The 8,594-nt window shown below is 42.7% G+C and overlaps 1 long non-coding RNA gene across 1 annotated transcript; it reads right to left on the reverse strand.

Moving 5' to 3' along the window:
- Nucleotides 1-3,225: 3,225 nt before the first annotated feature.
- On the reverse strand, nucleotides 3,226-5,236 carry LOC128569024 (uncharacterized). Its single transcript, XR_008375265.1, has 3 exons — nucleotides 5,047-5,236; nucleotides 4,070-4,260; nucleotides 3,226-3,595 (listed from the first exon to the last, which is right to left on the reverse strand). It is a non-coding gene; the product is annotated as an uncharacterized LOC128569024 (long non-coding RNA).
- Between the last annotated feature and the right edge of the window lie 3,358 nt (nucleotides 5,237-8,594).

The following is an 8,594-nucleotide window of genomic DNA, read 5'->3' on the forward strand; positions in this document are numbered from 1 at the left end:
AGGCTGGTCTCGAACCTGTGAGCTCAGGCAATCCACCCACCCCGTCCTCCCACAGTGCTGGGATTATAGGTGTGATCCAGCTTTCAGTAAAACTTTAATTGCCAAAGCAGACAGAGGCCCAGATTGAGCCCATGTCCTGTGCTAACTCCCATTTTCTTTTTTTCTTTTTTATCTATATTGTCCATGTTGAAAATACTCCTAATTTAGATGGGTGTTAGCCAAATACAATGCCACCAGAAGATTATGCTAAATCTACTCTACCCAATACAAACCCTTACTTTTTTGAGAAGAGAAGATGGAACACACAGCTCCCACCCCTCACTCTCGTCAGTGATTTTCCCTATTTGCAGTGGCTATAGCAGAAATTGAACCTGCCTCATCCCCTTGTGTTCTTTCTGATGAGAGTGGGGACTTGTTTAGGAGAAGGCCAAACACATCGGGACAACCCTCAACCACGACCCTTGCAAAATGAAAGGAAAGATCCAGGTCAAAGAAGAAAAAAGTTGTTCTACTTCCTCTAGTTCAGGGTTCTGCAAACCATGACCCAAATCTAGCCTGCCGTGTACCATTGTAAACAAAGTTTCATTGAAACAAAGCTATGCTTATTCACCTATATATTGCCTAGGGCTGCTTCCAAGCTACACGGGCACAGTGATTAGCTGCAACTGAGACTTTATGGCTTGCAAAACCTGAGATACATGCTGTTCAAAACTTTACAGAAAAGTCTCCCACCTCTGCTGCAGATTCTCCTCCAATGACTGGCAGCCCCTTGTTCCAGAAAGCTCCCAGAAAATGGGAGCTTTCTATGTTACCACTGATACGACTGTCACCAACTACCTCCTTTGGAAAATCTTCCTCTGCTAAACCACCGGGCACAGACAGGGAGGCTTCTTGCAAGTTTCTCACTCGTTTCTTAGTGGCTTTCAAGTTTCTTTTAAGTAAGTTATTTTTCTATTAAAACTATATAGACAGAGTCACTTATTCATGATGCAGCCTATTGGTCATGTAAAAGCAGCAATAACTTGGTGCCTTTTTACATTAAATTCATACAAAGAATATTAAAAGCCTTGACAAGCAAATAGGTTGAAGGGCAGACAATATCAACTTCGCATCTAGACCTCTGGAACAGTCCCAGACTGGGTGAAGGGATCAGGAAGAACAGTTGCTAAACAAATGGAGTCTCTTATTTCCCAGACAATATGGAACTGTTTTTGTCAAAGCTTCAAAGAATTGAAAGCATCATAAATACACAGGGCAAATTTCAACAAACAAAATTTTCCGGCCTTTGAATTCTTGGTAACACCCTAACATGGCAGGAAAGTAGGCTGCAATGGTTTGGGTAAAAGCAGAAATTCACACACAGAAAAAGCTCTGTGTAACATGGTGTTAACAAAACACAGTTGTTTCACTTTTAGGGAGTTGGGAGGAAGCAAGTGCTACATCACTTACCAAAACTTGGGCAGCAGTGCCTTGTACGTGCTACTAGTGCCACCTACTGGTCATCTGTTGCTATTGCAGGAACCTGTGGCAAGGCCTCATTTCCTCCAATGCAGTGTAAGGGTATAAGAGAATCATGGCCTCCTAGAACCCCCTAGTCAGGGGTCTCTAGAGCGCTCTGCAGTTTACAGAGTCCAGACCAAGTTGCCTTCGAAGTGGCTTTAAAATCACTTATACTTCCTTGAGACCATGGTCTCACCACATTGGAAAGACCAGGAATGTGCCCAGTAGGAATTCTTGGCTCCAAAAGTTTGAGAACTCTCCATTACCAAGAAAGATAGTACTATACTAATAGAATTTTGTTCTGTTCTTGTTCTCCCCACATCACAAAGAAAATTCATTGGGGAATACTAGAGGTAAGTCACCACATGGAGTCACTTTCCCAGGACAAAAAGGAAAGGAAGCCCCACACAACATGTAGGGTTTGGATCAAGTTTCTTTGGCCAGGTTGCCACGCTCCTCGGGGCCAAAGACTGCTAGGAAAGCCAGTTGTGTCTTGTAACTCTTGCTGCAGAAGTTAGATTAAGTAAATTAACAGAGGGAGCATCAAAAACCCACTGGGCAAAGCCCTTCTAGCACAAAAACAGAGCCCCGCTTATTCTTCCCACAGCAGGAGCTTTCTGCCCTCCCTGGCTTCAGTTTGGTCACACACTTGATAGACAACAGAGCCTAGTTAGAGGTTTTGAGGAGGGAGACCAGGAGAGGAAGGCTTACCATATGACAGGGAGATGAGCCCAGTGGGGAATACAGGAGGACCTGGGGGAAAAGTCAGTTCCGCTCTGTCTCCCTTGACACAACTGTAGGCCTGGCCTCCCTGTGCTAAATCCTTCTGCTTTTGATTTGAAAAACATTTGGCTTCCTGAAAAGTAAAAACTATCCAAGGCCTTTGCTTAATCCATCTTGCACATCCTTAGAGTTGACGTCAACCAGCCACAGAGGGAGTTTCTACCAATCCTCCCCAGGGAATGATGGTGATGATTCAGGGCTGGTGTGGTCCAGGCATCCCAGGGAGGGAGCAGAAGGATGTTCACAGGGATCCTCTGGGCTGTCAGGAAGAGGAAGAAACACATCCTTTAAGGAGAAAAGGCATTTATCTCAAAGAAAAATGGCTGTACTGGGGGGAAATGTCAGACTTAATGAAGCCAACCAGTGGTAAAGGAAGCAAGCTGATATCTCCTTGGACTGTTAGAAAAATAGTATTTGGGTTTAAAATATATTGTTATGATTTATAATTATAGCTATGGTTTGGTTCTTAGCAAACACTGTTTAATCAGATAAGCATTTATTACCCCTATTTTACCAATGATGAAACTGAGGTTTAGAGAAGTTCAGCAACTTTTCCAAGGTCAAAAGGGACTTGGGAGAAATAAACCCAGCTCTGTCTCCAAAGTCAGTGCTCTGTCCATTCTGCTGCAGGCCACCATGATTACAGCAGTTGCCTCATTCTCACTAACATCTGCATAATAAGCACCTGGATTGAGATGTCTGCATTTCTGAAAAAGGGCCTGAAACACAGATCTCCACATTGGGATCACAGATTTGCAAAGTATACCTATGGACAGCTTGATCCTCACCTCTAAATAATGGACCCAGGGCTTTGCAACTGGTTCTAGCAACAGCTCTTCTTGTAGCCAGAGCCACAATGGCTATTCCGACTCTCACTAAGTGTCTCAGTTCACGCTGCCATAACAAAGCACTGTAGACTGGGTGGCTTGTAAATAACAGAAATTTATTTCTTACGGTCTAGAGTCTGAAAGTCTGAGATCACGGTGCCAACATGGTCAGGTTCTTAGTCTCAGCCAGTTGCAGACTTCTGGTTTCTCGCTGTAGGACAAAATTGTTCTCTGGGGTACCATTTATAACGGCACTCATCCTATTCACCAGGGCTCAACAGTCATGTCCTAATTATTAGTACTTCCCCAAGTCTCCACATTCCTACTACCCTGTGGGTTAGGATTCAAACGTAAGAATCTTAGGAGGACCTGAACATTCAGGCCACCGAACCAAGTCAGTGGCCTGAAATGCACCGCTCTTTCTCAGCCCACGCAGTCATCAACTCGTTGTCTTCCTGCCACCTTCACTTTTTACCTGGACACTGCTGAGGAGATAGAAGGAGGTATGAGTTATAACAAGTAGATGTTTCAACCTGCTTCAGGATGCTCAGACTTCCCTGGGAGACGCCAGCTGCTCAGTGTTGAAGACAGATGAGGAACATCTCCACAGTGACCAGAAAAGACGCCCAAGACAGCACCAAGCCCCAGACAAGCACTCATGACACCTCACAGTTCTCCTTGGACTCTGCCCTCACTGACATCACACACACATTAGGGAGCAGAAAGTAGAGGGACAAATCTTTGAAAAAAAATCTTTTTTGAGTGATACATTTGAATCTTGAATTTGAATGAAAATTTATCTGAAATACACTTGAGCTGCTGAAACTATGTAAAAACAGAAGTACCAAGATACCAAGAAGTGGAAGGTTCTAGATTTATTTTTTCATACAACTGAATGGACTAGTGGAATTGAGAATAAGGTGAGGTCCCTAATGGGAAATGATTGAGATGAAACTAACCTTTTTTGTTTCTTTTCTTGTACTCATTTAAGTTGTAACGTGTAAATGTCCTATTTGTCCTTGTGTGTTTATGCATGTGCTTTATGTCAAATAGACTCGTGTCCTTTTTCCCGGGGTGAATCCTGATGTCAGCAGGGCATTTTTGTGAAGTCTCCCATCATCTCTTTGTGGACAGTATGAAGAACTGCAGGCTGGATGATAAAACATGGATGTGAACTTTTATGCCACCTCTATTATGTTCTTTTGGGGGGCACCAAATTTTCATGGAGACATTAACAAAGTGGTTCCCATAAGAGAATGACCAGAATCATAAATCATCTGGTAATCCTATGTTAGGAGGGGTGAATGCTTTCTCTTAGAAAAATGATGACTCTGGGTGAAGAGGAGAAGGGGTTATGTGTCTCTGGTAAAGTGGAATGGGTGTCTCTTGGAGGCAACCAAAGTTCAAACCATGAATCTCTACAAAACCCTTTGTCTCATCCACATGCACTTACTAAGCCCTGCATTGCAACTCCACTGTTCCCTACCATATCTACAGGTCAGGCCGGACGATGTGGGGTACTGGGAGATAGGACCCAGGGCAGAGCTGGTAGGAGGGCCAATCTGGAGCAGGGCTACGTCCAGAGAAATCCTTGCAAGAATTGGTGACAGTGGTTATAAACAGGGCCAAACCCTGGATGTGGACCCAGAAGGAACACAGCTGGAAAGCAATACTCAGCCACCCTGGCTACCAGGGAACTTTCCCAAGATCCCCACCAAAGGAACAAGACATGGAGAAAGCCAGGAAGGAGGGGATGAGTCTACCCCAGAGGCGATAGAGAAAGATGCCCCATTCTTAGACCTACTGGCTAACAGGCTCGCCTGAAATTTCACTTTAATCCTTGGACTTGAATGTAAATAGTCCTTAAGTGTTTCTTATCAAAATGCCTGGATCCTTGAGAAAAATAATATATTAAACCATTTCAATGCTTCAGTACCTTAATGAGGGTTAGGTCCAGGAGTGGCACTCATTTCCAGTAGTGGCAGTGAGCTGGGATCCAGGCTGTGAGATTAGGAATCTTCTTTGTTCAGTTTAGGTGACTCATTTGGGATTGCCAAGTGAAGGCCTGAGGCACTGCCTGGGGCGGGAAGACCTTTGCCTGCAGAACAGACTAGGGAGGAAGCAGACTGCAGAGTAACCTGAGAGTACTGGGTATTTGGGGGCAAAGATCAGCAGAAGACGAGGCCCAGGAAATGGGCAAAGGGCAACAGAAGTGCAGGTTGAGGGCTTCAAAGGCAAACTTCACCCACATCTCAGTTTAACTGAGAACCAGGCCCACCCACTGCTGCTGTATTTCAATCTTTCTGACAACAGTAAAGTACACACGCATTCACTCAGTGAATTTCTTAATCATTTGAAAAATTGTTCTTAACAGAATAGCTTAAAAAAATAACTGGCTCATTCGTAAAATGTAAAGTCTGCAAGATTAGATTATTTTACTCGAGGTCCTTAAAACTAAAAATTAGACATTTTCCTTTTGCAAAATACAAGGACCCAATCTCCCTCTACCTATTTTTCATACTCAGAACCCAGAAAATAACTAGAAAATGAGTGGTAAGGAAGCCAAACTAAATGCTCCAAAGTAAGGGTATTAAACATAGACTTACATGTGAGCTGCTCACATTCTCCTTATCTTAGAAGCAGAAAACGAGAGGGAAACCCAGGAATCTTAAAATCAGCTTGACTGATCGTTATAAGAAGTGACAGTTACCAGGAAAAAAATAGAGAAATACCATAAAGCTAAACAGAAAACCGAATTGCCTAGGGTCATCTGCACAAGTAGAAAGAACTCTAGTTGTTTCAAAGTCCTCTAGGATACTGGAATGTTAAAGTTCACAATTAAGGCTCAGTTAAGAATGAGATTAAATTATGTTAGGAATACTTAGCTCCAATTAAGCCTCATAGCCTTTATTATCAGCATCTTATGTTATGTCCTTCTAGTAAATAAAATTATTTAATGCCTTAAATGTATCCGTAGGTAGGTCAGAGTTCATAAAGTTTAAACAATCCCTGAACTCGAGTCTTGGGGTGATGAGAGTCACAGAAAGGGCTACTCCATCCTCTAAGTTCAGAGAAGAATGGGACATGGGTATCTCTCAACAAAGAAAAAGAATTTGTTGTAGAACAGAATAGTACCAAAGACTCCGAAGGGAAAGGATTAGAGAATTGCTGAATTGACCTATTGGCAATGGTCCTTCACTTCTGAAGCCCAGAAGTCAGGTATCATCACAGAGACTCCTGACCAAATCAGGTGGTCAGGCCCCTTGAGCAAAGGTCTTCCCATTCCAGCTGCTTCCAAGATCTGACCCTGACTTTATTTCCTAGAGAGAATGTTATGATCTGAATGTTTGCATCACCCCAGAATTTATATGTTGAAAGGCTAACCCCCCAGATAATGGCATTTTGAGGTGGGGCCTTTTGGAAGATGAGTAAGCCATGAGAGCAGAGCCTTCAAAAATGGGATTAGTGCCTTTATAAAGGAGGCCCAAGGGAGCTCTGTGTACCTCCCACGGTGCGAGGACACAGTAAGATGGCATCATCTATGACCCAGGAACTCTGGTGGTACCTTGTACAGACTCCAAAACTGTCATAAGTTTTTATTGTTTAAAGCCATTCTCTTTAGAGTATTTTACTAAGTCAGAGTTGCAGTGTACCATGGGGCTGAAAAGAGATCATTTCCAGCCACTAAAAAAAAAAAAAAAGTGGTGAACTAATACCTTTTGCAACAACCTGGATGGAATCGAAGACCATTGTTTTAAATGAAGTTCTGCAAATGCCACATGTCCTCACTATTGGAACTGATGGATCAACATGTACGTGCACATGTGGTAGTAACTCAACGGAAGCAAGCAGGCGGGAGGGGGGCATGGGGGGAGGGTCAGTGCACACCTACTGGGTACAGGGCACACTAGGCGGGTGAGGAACACTCTTATTTCACCCCATCCAGTGAGTTCACATCAAAGACACAACAGCTCACGGAAAAGCTGTTTACTCTGCAACAGGTTTACTGGGATCCCTCGACTGAGACCAGGAGGAGATAGGATGTACTGTAGTGAGTGCACTCCAACTCAATACACAGTTTTAGAAAATTCATCAAAATTCCAAATTTCGTCAAAGAAATTTGGAAACCTCCTAATTACTGAGAACAGTACATTTTACTGACCCAACTATGGCCTTTACACAACACTGTTTCTTTTTTAATAAAGTATTTTAAAAGACAGGACGATTGTAGGTTTTAAAATAAGATAAATTTTGGTACACATGGTATACATCAATCATTGCCTTTCCCATTTCCACTGTGTGGTCTTTTTTTTTTTTTTTTGGCCGGGGCTGGGTTTGAACCCGCCACCTCCAGCATATGGGACCGGCACCCTACTCCTTGAGCCACAGGTGCCACCCAACTGTGTGGTCTTATACTTCCACTTTTCATTTGAGAACTCAGCCCTTTAATTCCTCTGGGTGGTTCAGGCCTCCTCAGGGTCCAAAAGGTCAATGACCCAGGCTTAAGTCAACCCGCACATAGCATTTCCCAACATCACCATTAAGGTAAGTATAATCAGTTCAACCAGAGTTAATCCCATTCTTTTACTGAATCACTTGGAAAAGAGGCCAAAAGTGGTGAGGCTACAAGGCTGGAACAGCTACAGGACTGTGCTGACCAGGGGGGGATATAATACAGAAGCAGCAGAAAGGACAGAGGGAAACAGGGTCCTGATCCTCCCATCTGAGTTCCTTCTTCAAACAACCTTGGTTGTACCTTCCACTTTCAACAGCCATTATGTTCCCCTTTTCCTTAAGCCCATTTTGCTTGATTTGCTGTTAATAACCACTAACAGCACTGGCTGTAAATGATTTCAGGTAAGTGAGCTGTTACTGTATGGAAATTAATATAGAGCCAATATAATTGGATATCAGTTGATCTTTTCATTTCCATCTAAGATCCTGTTTTCCTCTTATGCTAAACCTCAGGAAGTATGAATTCTTCCTGAACACAGGACTCCTGTTTTTTAGTGGTTGTAAACTCCATTGGACTGTTTGTTCTTGTTTTCTTATAACTTGAAAATAGGGATTATAATTGGGTTATAGCTTTCATAAGAAAGCTATAAATTGGTTTCACAGTAGGGCTGAGTACATTGGATACTTTTTCTTCCATTCTTGAAATACTTTGCTAAGAAAAATATGTTCCAGCTCCATCCATGTAAACACATAAGAGGTAAAGTCTCCATCTTTCTTTAAGGCTGCATAATATTCCATTAGTGGGACCACACCTACAGCGCATCTTACAAGGGTACATGTGAACTTTACTAGGTGTAGAATATAAATGTCTTAACACAATAACTAAGAAAATTCCACGAAGGCTATGGTAACCAGTTTGATGAAAACATTTCAAATTGTATATAAAACCAGCACATTGTACCCCATGATTGCATTAATGTACACAGCTATTATTTGTTTAAAAAAATAGGGATTATATTGTCTCACTGA

Source organism: Nycticebus coucang, chromosome 17 (assembly GCF_027406575.1).
Source record: "Nycticebus coucang isolate mNycCou1 chromosome 17, mNycCou1.pri, whole genome shotgun sequence".
In the NCBI taxonomy this organism is placed as follows: Eukaryota; Metazoa; Chordata; class Mammalia; order Primates; family Lorisidae; genus Nycticebus; species Nycticebus coucang.